The sequence below is a fragment of the Manis javanica genome, chromosome 1, assembly GCF_040802235.1.
Source record: "Manis javanica isolate MJ-LG chromosome 1, MJ_LKY, whole genome shotgun sequence".
NCBI lineage: Eukaryota > Metazoa > Chordata > Mammalia > Pholidota > Manidae > Manis > Manis javanica.
The window spans coordinates 238469963-238488626 of NC_133156.1; the positions used below are offsets into that span (position 1 = coordinate 238469963).

Genomic DNA, 18664 nt, shown 5'->3' on the forward strand with positions numbered 1-18664 from the left:
AGCACAGCAAACATACAGACCACGAAATGAATGACCTCATCTACAAATCAGCTATTTGATATGCAGATCGGACCACAGGCCTCTTCAATAACACAGCACTTCTCAGGGAGGAGGTGCAGTGGAGAAGTGAGTGGCCTTTCCTCGGGACAAAAGCTGGGCTGCCTTACTCTCCCTCTGGCCCTTAACAATTTCTGAAGCTCTATTATCTTCATTTTTTATTTAGACGGTCCATTTACAAAACCAGGGTTCATCCTCTGCTCGTGGGTCAGGGGCCTAACCTTAAGCCTAGACAAGAAACAGGACTTAGAAGCCACATGTGCAATTGAAGGATAACGTTATCCGGACTCCTCTTAATAGATAATAGAACAAAACAAAAATATGGGTAGTCAGGCCACCGTGCAGTCCCACACCCTCTTCCACATCTCACATTCCTAATGCATTTGCCAACTTGAGAATAGCTATCGATGCCTGCAGAAGGAAAGGCATGTTTTTCCATTTGTGTTGAAGTAACAGTGCAAGTTGATGAAGGCATGAAAATGTCCACCTTGATTCTTTATTGATAGTTTTCTTTTGTGGTCACAGTTTCACTCAGCACGGTGGTGTGGATGCCTGCAATCAGACAGACAGGTTGCTGGGACACAGGACGAAGGTGTTTTCAGCAGACGAGTAAAAAAATAAACAATTCATCCCACCTACACCCTCCACTTCCCAGACTTCACACCTACAGTGAGTCCTGCGTGTGCTTCATACGGCCGTAAAGTGCAGTGTAATATAATTTATATTGTCAGTGGTTGAGGGTTATATCCTGAAAGTCATAAACTATTACCATTTTATGGCTCTGCTGCAGCTATTAACTAAATGAAAGAGTCATTCATTTGAAAACTGGAATCTGTACAATGCCCAAGCTTAAATTCATCAAGGTCCACTGGTGTAAAATATGTGAAAATACTAAAGCTAAAAGATTATACAAAGCAGGGGTGGTGGGTGGGGCAGGAGAGGGCGTGGAGTGCAACCCCGCAGAGCTAGTGTGTGACACAGAGTATTTGTGGGATTTCTAGCCACCCTTACTTTTGCATTTCCAGAGGGTCTCATATTCTAGTCCTAGAGTTGAATCACATCAGTTGGTTTGTATTGGTTTGTATAAATGTTGTAAATCAAGTAAAAAGACTGTATGCTTATCCTGACATATTTCCACAGCTACTGGAAATGTGTGTGTGTGGTGTGTGCGGTGTGTGTGGTGTGTGTGCATCTAGGTATAGATGTAGAAAGAGGGACAGAGAGGCGAGGTGGGATAAAAAATGTTTGGTTTTGGCATAAAAATTTGCACTGCTTGGGTCAGGGGTCAATGATTTTCTTTTCAACTGTTTCTACACGTATCTATGTTCAGGGTCTATGATTTCTTTTTCATTTGAGTGAATATAAGCAAGTCACAATAAATGTGCTTATTTTGCTGACTCTGGAGATCTTGAGCACCAGGCGACATCCCCTCAACCCGCTGGCTGGAGATACAGTTTTGAATCTTCCTTAGCATTGGAGAAATCGCTGCATCAAGAGTCATAGATGCCACTGGGGAAAAAACACAGTTTGGGGTTTTACTTTAACAAACAAACAAAGAAGGTCGAAGCTTGGAAAGAGTGCTGAATGGGCATTGAGATCTTGTGGAAGTCCTTTTATCTATCAATCCAAGAAGTAGAGAAGCTGCTTGAAGTCCCCTGACCCCCAAATTCAGAGCATGTGATGCTATTTTCAGGTGCCAACCGGGACCTTTGTTACCCATGTGATAGTCACACAACACTTCTGTGTCCCCACCAGTTCCCCTGCTGAAGGCCCAAGCCCCTGTGTGAGTATATTTGGGACGAGGTGTCCAAGAGAATAATTAAGGCTAAATGAGGTCATGAGCGTGGGCCCTGACCCAGTGGGATCCGAGCCCTTAGAAGAGACACCTGTGCGCCCTCTGTCTCTCCCCATGCCCGGGGGAGGAGGGCCCCATGCAGCTGCCTGCAAGCAGGGAAGAGGCTGTGGCCAGGAAACAGCCCTCCTCCAGAACTGCAGGAAAACGAAGTTTTGTTGTGCGAGCCCCCCAGTCTATGGGGTTTCCTTATGGTAACCCCAGAAGACTAATATGTGCTCTTTGTATGGAAACATTTTGTTTCATAAGATCTGAAAAACAAAATTTTAACATTTACATGTAGTGTACTGCATGCCGACACTCTGGGCAGCTGGAAAATCAATAAATGCAGTGAATCAAAATTGTCCTTTGCGGATTTTTTTTTTTTAAGGCAAAATGTTGAACTATTCTTATCATGTAGGTATTATTTCAAAAGCCCCAGAGAAGTGATACTACTAATAAATACCTGTGACACATGTCCTGTGTTCACATTGCCCTTTAAGGCTTCATTGTAAGATCACAGCGGTAACAAGAAGGGCAGGGCCTTGGAACTCAAGGAGCTGCCCTTTGAGTTGAGGTTTAAAATAAAAGTACAGACAGGAAAGGAAAGTGCGGTGCAGCACTGGGTACATGCCGGGCATTTTATTAATATCCTATTTAACCGCATTTCCAGTAGTCATAAATAAGCACTGATTTCCCACTTAGTAGGTGAGGAAAACTGAGATTGAGTGAGCTGAGCTAACTGACCCAAAGTCATCACAAAATTAGAGGAGCTGGGATCCAGGCCCCAGTTTCCAGACCTCAGCGGCCCCCTCAGTGCCTCTGTGTGCCGGTGAAGAGGGGTTCCCCCCCTCACGGCCAGCTCCTCAAGAACAGGCCAGCTCCGGAGACACAAAGAGGGAAAAGAAGCACCTTCTGGGTGAGAAGAAAAGGAGTGAGTGAAGATGCGGGTTTGAGAAAAAAGCGCAATATGCAGAGTACTGGCAAAATCCATTTGGCTGAATCATAACAAGAATGCAGAGCATTTAGCCATAGACTGTGAAGGGCGCAACTCCAGGCCCTGGAGACTGTTCTCCAAAGACTGCTGGGGCCTTAGCATCTTTGGGAACTAGAGCCCCCCTGGAAGGAGCACACTGCAACTTGCACCAGTAACACGAGGTGCCTTTCCCAAGACCGGCCACGTGCCTTCTGCATCGGTGCCCAGGAAGCGCAGAGGCAGGGAGCGCGCTATTGGTTTACTTGAGTTGGACTTCATCTGATCTCATGTGAGGCACCACGGGCTCTGTACTAAATGGAGTCACACCCTTTCCTCCATGGTGTCCCTGCCTCTCTGGGAGCCCCCGTGAAGGAACCGTACCTGTTCCGGGGGCAGGTGGTAACTTCTCAAGGCTTCTCAGCGGCATGGCTGCTCTGCCAGCTCCGGACCTGTCCTAGTGCCACCATGTCACACAGTAGGCGCTCAGCACAGATCCATTCATGGCGGATGAGGGACAGTGCAGCCCAGTCAGAGTTCCTCTGATTTCAGAAACAGGTGGTCAGACCTGGAACTCTCAGGTGCATGCTGTGAGGACAAATGGTGGGCTGAAGAAATGAAGAGTCAGCACCCCTGGAGAGGGGGTAGAGTTTACGTCTTTTAAACCAAGTCTCATTTATTGTGGACATGCTGCCAAAGAATGGTTGAAAATTAGTTCTAATCCGATGTGCATATTAACATAAAAAGATACATTCATGTATATGTTTTATTTGAAATAGACCCGTGAGCACAGCGACCAAAATCTTTTGAAGATTTATATTTTTTTGAACAATATCACTGTCTTGGTTAAAACAAGTGAGGGGGAGGTGCATTCTTGTATTTCGGCAAAGCAGCAGAGAATATGAAGGAAAGCACCGCATGGTGGACGGGACAAACAGATGTGGCTGTGCACCCAGGTTATAGGAGCTTCTCCACATTGAATTTGCAGAGCAGAGCAACGTGGGCTTCTTCGCACAGATGTGATACATTCTCCATTCTCCATTCTCTCTCCACCATTTGCCTCCTGAAACGAAAGCAGAAGGCTCACTCCCTGCACACAGGTTCCGTGGGGTGCTGTGCAACACGCAGTGACAGAGCCACAGGCAGGGGCCCTGGTGTTTCTATTGATACATAGTTGATATACAATATTATATTGGTCTCAGGTGTACATACAGTGATTCAGCAATTACACACGTTGTAGGTGTGGTCTCCGCCTGCCCACTAAGCCAGGCAATTCCTAACGGAGGTGGCCCTTGACAAGGTCTTGCCAAAATGGCTCCCCGCTGACCTACACCCGGCCTGTCACTTCTGTTCTTTATCCAGGAGAATGTGGGTAATCTTCCTATACTTTCTCTAGGCTTAAATTATTTATTTAAATGCTTTTCAATTTGGCACAATCCCAAAGCACATTTTTTTTTTCCTGCCAGCAATTTCGTCTCCTTTTTGCTAAGCCTGTGTCTATTTCAAGTGAATTCTCATCCATATGTTCCTCATTTCTGGTCTCTTAATTCATCTATATGTTGTTTAGTTTGTTACTTGACACCTGCTTTTTTAGGTTCCTACTAAGGTTTGTATACTTATTTTATTGTTGCCTTCCAAAAAAAAAGAAAGCCTTATTTAAGCATTGCGGGAAATAGTTATGTATTAATGAACTTGAATATCTCCTCCTCTGCACCCCAAGTAGGAATATCATTGATGGTGGATTCAGGAAGCCAGGCCTGGAACAGGGCGGCCCATGTAGCATCTCCAGTCCTCCCATTGACCTGTAAAGAACTCTCAGCCCCTGTTCTGCAGGTGGACCCACAGGAGAAAGAGCACACCTGAGGTGGAATACTACTCGACGAAGACTTTCCGTTTAGAGCACTCTGCTTGCCAAAGTCCACACTCTTCCCTTCATTTCCCCACTGCCTGGTACAGTATCTAACTTGGAAGGAAGGCAAGCTTATGCGAATGTACATTTATTTATATTCCAGATAAAATGTGCTACCTTTGGGGAGATTCCAGGGAAAATCTTTGCTCCTTTCGGGAGTTGTGTTTTCATTATTCTTGTTGGAAAGTCAGTTCCAGCATCTCTTTGTTCCTTCTTCCTGGAGACCTCAGTTTCTCAACAGAGGACCACACATCAGTTGATACCTGGACCAGTGGACCTGTGGAATTTTGGAGGCTCTGGGTGTCCGTGTCTCCATCTGCTAAGGGGCACGATGATACGTGTTCATAATTCTGACCGCCAATCCCAATGCGTTGAGGCTTTTTCCGCACCACAGAGCAATCCTCAGACACCACCTGGGTGTCCTAAAATTCAACTCGGTTCTGACACTATCTCCCTGGAGAGAGCACCAGACCCTGCAGGTAAGGCCTGGCCCCACAGTGCTGCCCTCCCCTCCCCACTCCAGACTCTAGCTGCAAGCTCAGGTGGTCTCCTGCGCTTCTGACCAACTGGCTATAGATCAGAGTTTCCAATGTGGGTTTCATTAATTTGCTACACAGACTCAGAGAAACATTTTCCTCAGATTGCTGGTTTATTATAAAAGGATATAACTCAGAAACAGCTGGGTGGAAGAGATGCACAGGGCAACAGCTTCTATGTTCTCTAAGCCTGCCATTCTTCCCAGATTTCCATGTTTCATCATTCTGGAAGCTCTCCATACACTGTATTTTGGGGTTCTAAGGAAGACTTCATTATTTGGGCACAATTAATTAACCCCTTGGCTACTGACCGTCCATTCAACCTGTAGCCTCTCCCCTTCCCCACAGGTCAGGGGTGAGAGTGAAAGGCTCAACTCTCTGATCACATGGCTGGTTCTCCTGGGACCCAGCCCCCATCCTTAGGTACTTTCCCAAAGCACCCCATCAACAACGTAAGACAGCTTTATCAGTCTCCTCACTTCGGAAGTTCCAAGGGTTTTAGGAACTCTGTGCCACAAAGGGGGATGGAGGATAAATATGTATTTCTTATTATAAATCACAGTATCACATGCACCTTGTCCTTACAAGGGTGCTGTGAGATCAACTCAGGTCACACCAACATGAGCCACTGTCAGGGGAGACTGATGCACCTGTGCTCAGAGCTGTGCATCCCATCTCAGAAGCCCTACTGTCCTCTGGGCTTGGGTCCCATAAAGAGACCTCCCTGGAAAGTCATCCTGGGTTCCAAACCAGGTGGATATGTGCAGGGAAAATATTTCCAGAAAGCTTTTGGAAGGACTTCCGGGGGTATACTTCTTGGGAACAGTGGGCCTTTGTCATAGGACCCTTCTCAACAGTTTCTTATTCTCCTTAGGAAAAGCCAAGGGACCATCCATCTCACGGATGAAATAGGGGCTCAAACAAGGGAAGGGACCACAATATCCTGCCCCCCACCACCGCCCAGAGCCCTGGGTGGGGACAGACACACATGCATGGTCCCACGGAAGGACACACACATTCTGAAAAAGGCAGAATGACTGGCTGGCCTCAGCAAATAATTAGCTCACAAATAATCTGGAAGTTATATTTAAGTCACAGCACTGAATAAAATAATAGCAGTAAACAGCACATATTGGACTGAAGCTAAGTGAAAGGCAACTTGCTGAGAACTTTGCACGTGCCGTCCCGAGAACTCCCACTACCCTGCCGGGCACGTTAATGCCAGCTTTATGGAGGGGAGGGGGAGCTTCTATGGTGATGTAAGCAGTCGCACTCCGGGGCCAGTGCAGGGCTGAGCTCAGACTCCGACGGGGTCCGCCTGACCCCCACACCTGAGTCCTGTCTGGGCAATGCGGGAATCGCCCAAGTTACTGCCACTGCTGAATATTCCAATTACACATGCGCTATATTTCAAACATGAAAATGATTTGTGTAGGTTGGTTTACACAGGAGTGACATTCAATAGAGGAAATACATTCCTTGATCTTTGATTTGCTTAACAAGCAGCTTTCAACTTTCAGTTTCATTAATTGCTCTGAAAACCTGCAATTTAGGTAAAACTAATTACATTTGATTTTACTCATTTTGTTAGTTCCTTTCTAATATAAGTGGGATTGAAAACAATCACTCTCATCTATATGTGTCATATATGATATGACAATAAGAAATACGGGGAGACATCTATCCACTCCTTCAAAATGAGATCTAACTTGATTTCTGATGAAGGGTTTGCTCTTGTAAGAAATTGCCTTGACAAGTCTTTTCTTTCAGAAACCTTTTTTTTTTTTTTCTCTTGTTTCTTTTTAAAACCCAATTTCTTAGCCTCTGATGCCTTTTCTACCTTCCACGGCGAGGGATGACCAGTGTTAATTACACTATGGATGCACACTGTGGATCACACATTGATAAAGACAGATATGGTATCTGTCACACCAGGGGGTGGGTGGCAAGACTAGGCAGAGAAGGAGCGAATGGGCTGGGGGGACAGATCTAGGCTCAGAACAGGAGGCGATGGTGAGCTGTCACAGCATGACTGAGATTCGGGAGTCAGGGGCATGCGCAGTACTGACTCTTCATTGCTGTTAGGGGTGTAAATCAGAATCAGAAATCAAACATTCAAGAGTGTGGCCATAACCCAAGGTAGAAAGAAGAAATCAGGTGTTGAAGTGGTGAGTAGAAGATCAGATGCAAGGGGCTCCATGCCTCTGATGACCCCAGCTTGCCCAGCAGGACCGTCCTTGGTGGTCTGGCCGCATCACAGTGCCTCTCGCACAGACAGCATCAGCCCTGACGGTCTGTCAAGTGATCACGCAATACTGACATAAATATGAGATTCTTCCCCACACCACACCTGTCTGGGAGTAAAACAAAGCCACAATCAAGGAGGAAAAAGGCTTAGACTTACCGATCATCCTCAAATTTGTGAGAACTCAGACTCACTCGAAGCTGTCTTGCAGGAAGTCTCTGGGATGCGACAGATCACACAAGGGCACACATGGCCTTGGCCATCCCTATGGGCAGCCCAATGGAGCCTCCAGCCCAGCTCTCTCTGCCTGGCATGGTGTGCAATGTGGGCAGCCTGGTTTAACTATCCCTGAACGAAATGGCAATAAACCTCTCCTCTCCTGCAAGGCAGTTGGAAAGCCTCTAAGATAATAACATGTGTGGAGGGCCTGACATACAGCAGATGCATACATTTTGGTAGATTCCTTTTTCTTCCTCTTTCCCTTTGCTGACTAGTCTTACGAAAAACAGCTTAGACTCCACGAGAAGCTGAGAGGGAAGGGCTTTTGTCATTTCTGTGCTGTCCCCCTCCCACGCGGGCAGACCTGCATAGCCCAGGCCTTAGGTCGCGTGCTCCAGCCGACTGCAGAGGACCCCAACACCTGAGCAGGCACCCAGCCACCGAATGGGTCTACTCCGCCTTTGCCGTCTCTGAGTATTGGAGACCAGTAGCTCCCAGAGATGGAAACTAAATCTCAATTGCGCGTGAGCTCAAAGTGACTTAATCTCATGTTTTCTGACAGTGGTACACGCATTTCTTCCTCCTTCCAACAACGTGGTGAAGCCCCGTGTGGTCCAGAATCTCTGCCCAGGAGCCGAGCAGCACCTGCCACAGCAGATCACTGGGCTTGTAGGCTGCCCTGGGCCGCAAGTGGGAACATTGGAGCAGAGAAAGCTTGTCGCCTTTGCTTACCAGCCCTGTCCAGGTGTTTAAGAAACAAGACCGTGAAGAACCGCTGCTCAGGAACGTTTGTTCCGCCCAGTGAAATCACGGCCACTGTAAGCGCCCCCCGCTGGAGGCCCGTGTGCGGTCCTCGGGGCATGTGCAGCCGGAGGTCATCTCCAGCCAGCCGCCTGCGCGCAGACCTGGGAACGCTGCAGACTGCGCAGGAACACCGTCCTGCATTGTGACGGAGAGCTAATGGGCGCACTGACTCCACGGAATTTTCCTTTGGCAGCACCCGTAGTTAGAACAACGTTGGACTGGGGTGGGGCAGAAATTTGGGTTTCCAAGCTTGGATTGTCCTCAGTTTGCTGTGTGCACCATGGGACCCCCGTGTGTCCAGTGACAGGGTGGAGGGGATGGTAGCTAAGTGTCCTTCCAGGTCCAAAGCCCCTGCAAGGCATGGCTGTGAAGACGCAGGGCTTGGAGTGGCACAGACACACCTTTGTCTCAGCTCCACCATTGATCTGCGAGTCACTAAAACTTTTTCGAGTTTAAAAGCAAAAATGGGGAATCATTTTAAGAGTTAAACAAGATAATGTAATCATAGTATTTAGCTCAGTGGTTGACCTATAAAAAGAAGTTAATAAATTTTAAAACTCTACTGTGATTGCTTATAAGATCTGTTTGTTGGTAACAGTTAATAAATGTATTAACAAGATGGCTTTAAAGTTTAACGTTTAGTAAAGACATTGAACTTGGTGAGCAAGGTGAGGATTCCTGCTTCTGCATTGTTGTGCCAGAAAAGGTACAGAAAAAAAAGTCAAACAGACAAAACAAATAAGCACAAAGCATGTAGAACATCGCTCACTGCAGCAACGTCCACGGCGCAGCCCTGCAGGCCTGACAGCAGGGCCGTGCGTCTCCTGGGTGTCCAGTAGCCGCTCTGCTCCTGCCCGCGTTCTCACGGCGAGTAGGGCTATCACATCACAGAAGCAACCCGCAGAAACCCCATTTACAGTCAACCTGCCTAGAAAAGCCAAAGGAAAGAGTCAATGCAATTAACCCAGAGTGAAATCCTGCTTCGAAAAAATTCTCCCACTCTATTCTTGAATTTATAGTACAAGGTTTTTGCTGTAATGGCTCTTGTAAATTAATTGCAGACACAATTGTCTACGGGCATTCTCTGAAGAAGTGGCACATAGTTAATTGCACCCCGAATTAGCCAATTCTGCCCATAATTAACCATTTGAAGACAATTAATTGCATGCATAATATTTGCACCTGTGACTAATTGGAGACCCTTATATTGTTCCTGGAAGAAATAAATAAATAAGTAACAGCAACCACTACAAAAGAACCAGGAGCCCCTCTTTAAATGTGGCCCATTATAGTGCACAGTCCCACAGCACCCGGAGGGCGGGAGGGGACAGGGCTCAGGAAACGCTCGTCCGTGGAAAAGCAGCTGTCAGTCATCTACATGCACAAGGTTACAGAGCATTGTTTTTAACTTGCCTTCTTTCTTTCCCCACCCTGCCTGTTACTAAAATGAACTAACTGGCCTTAAACTTAATTTCTCTGGCTATCTAATCAAAAATTTAAGGCTCTCTAAGGTTTGGAAAAGTTAAGACCATCCCTCCCATTGGAATAAAGACGTTGTTTTAAGAGATAGGCTGCGTCCTCTGATTGCTGCCGTTGTTGCGGGAGGCTGGCTAACGGTGGTCGCCCCAGCGAAGAGCACATGTTCCAGCAGACCCACCGAGCAGGACAGGGTGTCTCACTACCTGGGGGCCTGTGCTTGTCTGTGGGTGAGCACCATCTCTTCTCACTCTTAAGGCAATAAATTGCCATTAGTAATAATAACAACAATGATAATTTAACAACAATTACAACCATAATCACCGTATAGTAAATTTTGCCTAGCACTTTATATGATCTCAGATATACTTTATGCCCACTTTGTAGATGAAAAAATTGTTTAAGTTGACTAATTTTCTTCACTTCCCACAGCCTATAATTGCAGAAATATATTTAAACTTGGGTAATCTAAGCATAGAGTGCTTAGTACCGTGCCTGAGACACAGTGAACACCCAATTATATACCTATTAATTTCTTAGCTTGTTCCCTTAAACGGCCATGTTGAGGATGGAATAATGCTCAGAGTTAAATGCCATGTGTTTATGATATGCTTTCTGTTCTAAGTGCTTCATTCGGACTAAATGAATTTAAACTCCATCCAAGAGCATGAGAAAAATATGATTATCCCCATTTTACAGATGATGAAACTGAAGCAGAGAAACAGTCAATAACTTGCTTAGGAATATGTAGCTGAAATCAGAGGATGAGCTGAGGAATTCAAACACTGACATTCTAGTTTAAAGTTGTGTACTTAACTGTCACACTATGTTGCCTTTTATAACCTGGACAGATGGATTGTCTATAAAAGCATACGTGTCCATGTGTGTAAACTTGGAAGCGACAAAGCAGTCTTAAAAAATCAATCAATCAAATAAAATAAACTGGCCTGGATGCTGAATGCTTATTTTCCAAATAGAAGCGGAACTGCTGTCTGGGGTTTAGGAAGAAAGAGGGTTTCTTCTTTCTGTGCTCGGTTTTCCAGCTGCACGAGGAGCAGGAGCCTGCCGGCTGCAGGCTGGTCCCGAAGGAGGGGGACGCGCTGGAGGCTCCATCGGCCGGGGAGAGCACCCTGGGCGACAGCTGCTGAGGAGCGGAAGCAGGAACAGAGTGGGACAGCAACGTGTGGGGACCCGACCAACCCCGATGGTGAGGCGCAGAGGGGCAGCGTCCATGCACCGGAGGGGGGGCACTGACAAGGAGGGCACTGTGCTCAGTGGGCACTTAGAGGTCCTGTGGGTCACCGGGCCCCTGGGCGTCATTGCTCTGCTCTTGTACACGTTGCTTCGTGGGGGTGGAGCCGCACTACCCGGCAAGCTGAGCAACACTAACCCCTGATCCTCTATCACTGTGCAGGGAACTTGGGAGTGCCAGTTAATGATTTCGTGAAAGACAAACAGAACAGGGTTCATGCTGGAGTGGACGGAGCAGAGGCCCCCGTCTCCCTGCATCAGCCACAGGACTCCCCCCAGACTCCCGGTGGCCCAGGACACAGTGAAGCACAAACCTCTCGGGTGGGGCAGGGTGCGTGGATGTGAGCTTTACCAAGTCACACTGACAAGCTTTAAGGACACCAAAAAGTGCATGGTTTTCTCCCGAGAAATAAGCTTCAAACTTGGCCTCAAAGCCTCCCTGGCAGAAATTTTGAACAGGGCAAAAGGAACAATGGCAGCCGGGTCACATGCAGAGATAGCCTGGTCACTGGGCCATAAACCCGTCAATCAAAATACCATGAGGCTGGTTTACAATCAGACACAAGCCCACATGAACTCCTCCTTCTGTCTGTATCTTCCCTACATACCCGTAAGTATGGGAGTGTCCTACAGGCCTTGCTGAATGCATGCTTGCAGGCGTGTCCATGTCAGCACGGCCACGGAACCTCCCCCCGGGCGGTTCCTGGTCATCAAACATGACATAGGACTTCTTAGAAAAGCCGTCTCCTTCTAGCAAAGCCACCCTTCCTTTCTTTTCACCTTTTCATGTCATTTGCTTAATTATCCATACTCATTTTTTTTGCTGCAGATTAATATTAAACGTAGGTATCCATATTATACCTTTTCCTTTGCAACATCGGAGCAGAGCTAGCCAGTATGGCCACACCTCACCTTCACCGTCACTATTTGGAGGTGAACAAGAGTGGTTTGTTAGCCACCATAACCCTTTCGAGCCCTATAAAATGGGGAACCGAGGTCTCTGTGTGAGCAGCAGTCGCTCTTGCTTGCCGTCTTCTTTGGGGAAGAACACAGCAGTTTTGCATGTGGAACAACCCCTTTCCTGGCCCGCCTGCAGGCCCTCCTGTGTGGGAGGGACACACACATTGAGTGATGCCCACCCTTCCACTGTCCCATTCCACTCAGGAGACCCATGCCATCAGGTTCCGGACGTAGCTAGAGTTGCATACTTTATGACATGTGATTTTTGTACAGCTGTCTAGGCTGTCAGTCGTGGGTACCCACCATCTTCAGTTTCCTCTTGAATGCTGATTTTTCTGGATGCAGATTATTATACACATGTGATATTGCCTCCCACACTGGATTTTAAGTCCTCATTCTGTCTCTAGATAGATATCTGCACAAAGCACGCACACATCGGAGGATTCATCCCTGAGTGTCCACCATGGCAGCTGGCCTCCTGTCCTACAGCTTTTTCCCATCACCCACCCAAACTCACATGTAAAGCTCCCCTAATGAAACAGGCAAACATCCTGCTAAATATACTCTTTAGGAAAAGGGATAAATCTCTGATCAGCTTCTCTCTCCCATGTAGATGATCTTAGCCACGGGGAGGGCGAGGGCAAGGGGTTCTGTGGGCGAGGGCAGGGCAGCAAGAGACCTGAGCAGCCAGGGGACTGAGGAACGCAGCGGAGAGGAGGGAGGGGAGGCGCTGAATAAACGCTACTTGGCCCTGGTCAGGCTTCCGGTCTTGTAAGATTCTTACATTTCCCCAGAGCTCCTCTACGTCCATATTTATTCTGACTCTGGGTGTTAATATTCACAGAAACCTTACAACCCCACCTTCCTGGGCCCCGCCCTCTGTACTCCCTGATTGTCCCCCACAAAGGCACACAGACATCTATGGGGGAGCCTCCTGAGCACCACGTGGCCTGAGCTCATACATGAATAATTTATACAGACATGTCTTTGCTGATGGATGCTACAACACGCAGAGTCGTACAAAAGCAATGAAAGAAGGTGCTCCCCGAATGTGAGGCACAAATCAGATGGCGGGGCGCCCAGCAGTATGGTGGAACATGGGCCTTAATAATGTTAAAATCTCTCCACAGCCTCCATGGTGTGAGCTTCAAAGATGCCAGCTCTCAAAACACTGCATCTCTTCAGAGCACCAGTCACAACACAGCCGTTTCTCACATTATTTGCAAGTTGCTCACCTGGCCCACTCTTCAAACACGACCTAATTGCCCCCTGCCAGGCAGCGGCCTGGCGTAAAATGCAGTCGCTATGTGGGAAGGTGGTGTGAGCATAGAACGTCTCACATCCAAACAGCCTGATTGAAGAGAACAGATGGAAAGAGGAGAGAGGTCAGGATAGGAATTAAGAATCAGATTCACATTTATTCACCAGCCCTCCCCACCCTCCATACACACATTTCAAAATGGTTGTCTCAAAAAAAATGGGAGAGAACAAAAAAATTGCAAACCCATTAGCCAAAGACAAATGACTCTCAGGCCCGAGGCCTCCCTTGTCTCACAAGTGGGCGGAAGTCATTTCTCAGCCTCCGAGAGGCAGGCACTGTCTTCAAGGCTTCAGCTAGGCTGCCTGGGAAGTGAGTCAGACTTGAAGATCTAGTTCATCAACATTATGCTGCGCCTTGACCACGATTTCTGGCAGGCTAGACTGAGAGATGAAATATGAATGAAGAAGGGAGGAGACAAAGACAGGAGCTCCTGAGTGGGGCTGAATATTTTGTTCTGGGATGTCTGTGGGGGATGAAAGAAAGTAGGTGTCAGAGGGCCTGTGGAATCCATTCACATTTTCCCGAAGAGAAAGTCAGCCTTTTGACCCACAGGGAGGGGCATTTTTCAGACATAGGCTGAGCCTTGTTACAGCTAATGCATTGCTGTAAAAGTTCACAAAAAATGCCCAGGAGGAAAACAAAGGAGACTGTTCCAGAGAGCCTCTAGATCATCACACCGCCCTTGTGGAGGGGGGGGACCAGCAATGACCTACAGGTGCCGCTCACTTTACATGGTTTGAAGCCAAATTCTGCCCATAAGACTTTACACCGAGAGTCCTGTTTGGCAGCTGCAGCAGGACTGTGCAGACATGCCTTAGATTTTACCAGTAAATATTAGGGAACACTGTGACTTGAAGATCATCTAGTGGCAGAACGTGAAGATGTGGCAATTTTCAAAGGAAAAAGCAGGTAATTCAAATTTAAAAATAAAGTTAGGGTCTGAAAAAATGTACGCTTTTTAAAACTTTCTAGCAGAATTTGCTTGTGACACTTTTGATCTATATATGGCTAGAAAGCAACTCTCTCTCATTGTCTAACCCTTGCATGTATCTGCTAACAACAGATTCATAATATGTCTAAAGCATGGGCTCTAATAATTGCAAAGTGGGTACAGAACTCTGTGCTGAGAAAGATTAATTTAATTCAGTGACAGGAGTGTGCTAAAATCCTGCTCTGGGCACATTGGAGGAATCAGGACATCGAGCTTGTGGTTTGCCAGATGTCTTGGAATTGTATGGAAGATAAGTGCAAGAACCAGTGGGGAAGGCCTGTGGCTCCTCACTGCTGTCCTGATGCCCTTCTGACAGTGAGGCCCCCTCTGCCCCATCTGTCCAGCCCTCAGACTGAATCTTAATGTGGAGAGAAGGGGCTAGGAGCTTTCTGACAATGGAAGCAGGCTCCATCAGTGACCTCAGAGAAAATAGGTCATGGCTCTTTAATCATTCCTTTCTGGGAGCTGACCTACCACACAGCTCCATCCAATGTGTTGAAATTAGCTCAAATTAGCTACAAGGAGACATTCAAAATGAGGAAGTATGCTGAATTTTCCTTCTACTGAAGGCTGCTTTCCGTACACAGGCACAGTGGGCTAACCTCCACTACGTGATGCCTACGGGGAAATTTGGTGAAACACTTTTACGTAAGTAAGCCAAGTTATAGGAATTCCAAAGGAAACTAACAGATTAATGTCACAGAGGAAAATATTTACTGGCTTAAAGCAAACAGGCTTTCTTTGCTTCCACAAAATAAAATGTTTGATCTAAGGGTATTAGCAAGGCTGTCCAATTAGTTTCAGAAACTACTTACTATAATTTTTTTTTTTAAGTGCTTTCTCCAGAGTTAGACAAAGGCAGTTTAAAGCACAGCCTGTGGAAAGAAGGCTTGGGCTCACCTGGAGGCGATTCTCTCAGACTTTCACTATGAAGGCCACTGGTACAAAATCAACAGAGATGTACCTTGAAACTGGTACTGTTTCTGCCTGGCACCATTCTACTCAGCGGGCACATTGGGTAAAATAAGGTAGACAAGGGATGCGCGGATGTGCACACTTGAGGGAAATGTGGTTGTTTGGGGGTTAGGCACACTGGGAGGAAATGACAGGAAAGTGAAATAGGGACAGATTTTATCTTCAAGGTCAGAGGTCAGTGAACTGCATACTGGAGGCAGAGCCCATCTGGACCCTGTTTTTTTGAAGGCAGCTCTAAGGAGCCCAGCTTTGCCCAATAGGTTAGGTACTGGCGGTTGCTGCTTCCAGGCCAGCCGCAGGGCTGAGGAGCCGTAACAAAGACCTGAGGACTTGCAAAAGCCAAACCACTTACTACCTGGTTCTTTATAGAAAATGTTTGCCAACCCTGCTATAAGCCATGGACGGCATTAAAATGTGTTTCCATAATGACACAGGATTCACAGGAGAGCCGAGGAACCGAGGCCTGGGAATCCAAGATCATGTGAAATTCTTCCTGCTCAATAAATTTGGGGTCCTTCAGTTAATTTTAGAAAATTAATCAACAAAAATGTACTAAGTCATGTGCTAGGTAGTCATTAGGTTCTATAGGTTAAGTTCTTCCTGACCACGATGATAGGATTTCTTTCATTATTTCTCAGTTTTTATTTTATAAACAGCAGTGCACAGAGCAAGACCCAGCTAAAAGGTGCCGATTGCCACGTGGGTGGGGAGCAGCCAGTTCCCACAGCAAAGTGGCAAATAGCACTTCCCATAGGATTCTCTGAATCACCAAGGCTTTGTTACTGGTTATAGGTGGTGTCTGTTACACCAGACACTGTCCATATATCTCTACCCAAAACACTGAGCAACGGAGAGTTTCTGGGTTTGCTACTAAGCCAAATACTACTAGACTCTGTAAGATTAGGGCGACCTGTCCACTTCCGAGGGAATGCTGATTAGGTCATGCAGAGAAGAAGGCTTGAATATTCAAATACGAGGTTCACTCATCCACCAAGAAGCTGAAATCCAAGCTTGAAGTATAGGTTTCTTTAATAAAAAGGATGGAAAATGCTCCCATAAAGAAGGTGGGCATTACTAGCAAACGCCAAAGGGGTTTGCTTTCCGTCTGGGTTTGGGGATCTCTTGTCTCTCTCCCATATGATCAGCGTCTTCCATGACTGGGTGGCAATTCAAATTCTGCACAAAGGAGAAAAGGGCTCTGGTTGAAAAGTATGTCACCCTCGACTTGTGGTATCTCAAGAAGGGTTCACTCGATACAGATTTTTTCTGGAATGTATTCAGTAGCAGAGAGGATGACCCGTGAGTATCGGCAGTTAAAGGGATGAGACTGTCGGTGAGGACGTGAGGACGCGCCTGTCTGTCATCCTCCTTCTCCAGACATTTCCACCATTTAGCCTCCCTCCTTTGCTCATCCTCGATTTCCTGATCGGGTTCTTTTCTTTGTTGTTTGTCTCAAGAATCCAAGTTCATGAATAAACTGCTCATAATTTCCCCCTTGGAAATAAGTCCATTTTTTTTTCTCCTTACTTTCAATGCAAGTTTTCCCCGCATTTTGGAGAACCCTCCTAAAACATCTGACTAAGAGATACAGTGGAGAGAGAAAGGATTTTGAAGGGAGACAAAAGAGCATTCGCCTCCCAAATGTAATGCTATTTGGCTGGTGCGACCTTGGGCTGGTGGCCCTTATTTCTCTCTGTGGGTCTCATTTTACCCATATATAAAGTAGGGGGTGGAGAGGAATGAGAACTAAAGGAAGCAACGGTAGCCTGACAGTCCTCCGCTCTCACCACCCTGAGGGTACAGACAGGGTCAGAATTAACAGTCTCCAGAAAACCCTCCCTCAAGCCATTGCACCAGGCACCCCAGTTGAAAATCTGCACCCCTCTCTTACTAACACTGTGAACTTGAGGAGGCCACTCTGCTGTGAGCCTCAGCTTCGTGTGTGGGGTCAGGGTGTGAGCAAACCCTCCTCCCCGTGCGGTGAAGGTTGGGCCACACCGCTCATGGACCCGCGCGCTCAGAAACTCATGGCCACCGGCCTAACCCGGGCTGCAGCTCTGCTCGGGGTGGCCAGCGGGGCTCCCTCCTCCCTCGGCATGAATCATCGGGCTTGCTTTTGCCCTCCCGATGGCAGGCACTGCACTTGATGCGAACCTCTTTCCTCCTGAGGCCCAGCCACCTGTTTATCTAAGGCTCCCATGCTTGACCCGCCCCCGGGGCTAAGCTGCCACCATTCTCCTCCAGCGTGCCGGGGCTGCCAAAACAGGATGTGCCACACTGGGCAGCTTCCACAGCAGAAAGGTGGGCGGGTTTCTCCCAGTTCTAGAGATGGACTACAAGGCCAGGCTGCCAGCAGGGGTGGCATCTGGTGAGGCCTCTCTCCACGGATTGCAGATGGCCGCCTTCTCCTCTGTGTGGAGAAGACAAGGCCCTTCTCAGAAGGACATGGCCCTAAGATGAGGCCCCACCCCACAATCTCATTTAAGCTCAGTCACCTTCTTTAAGGCCCAAATACAGTCATGCTAAGGGGGAGGGCTTCACCAGGCATTCTGGGAGGACAGAATCAGCACATAGCAGGGTCTTTAGTGGCTGTGCTGCATTCACCCTGAGGGACCCCAGGAGTCTGGGGCATTCCTACTGCACCAGGCCCTGTGAAGTTTCCCCTCCATAAACATCAAGTCTTTCTACAGCTGTGCCTTCTTCCCTCAAAAATGTCCAAGTGATGCTTTAAGAAATAGGATCTGTTCTTGGGACTTTCTATGTAATATATATATATTCTTATGCTTATATATTTATGATATTACATATATATATATAATAACCTTCATCCCATGGTTGTTTGATCCCTACTAGACATGGTGGCTGCTGATGTCACTTCAGTCCCCACTAGCCACGTGACAGGAACCCCCCTGGACTTCACACTCCCTCGGGATGGCTTTCTCCCCCTCACTCTCTGGGAAAGGAACTGCAGAGTGGAAACGAGGGCTCTGTCGGGAGACAGGCTGAGCCCCGGGGAACGGCCCGAACCCTGGCCTGGACGACCTGCTCCGGCCCTCGCGGGGGGCTGTGCACCGGGCCAGCCTGCACAGCAGCCCTGGCGCCTTCAAGGCAGCTGT

At 47.5% G+C, this 18664-nt stretch overlaps 1 long non-coding RNA gene across 1 annotated transcript; it reads right to left on the reverse strand.

Moving 5' to 3' along the window:
* Positions 1-258: 258 nt before the first annotated feature.
* On the reverse strand, positions 259-8345 carry LOC118973945 (uncharacterized). The gene is made up of 3 exons (XR_005063501.2): positions 4888-8345; positions 3246-3924; positions 259-1566 (listed from the first exon to the last, which is right to left on the reverse strand). It is a non-coding gene; the product is annotated as an uncharacterized lncRNA (long non-coding RNA).
* Positions 8346-18664: the final 10319 nt, after the last annotated feature.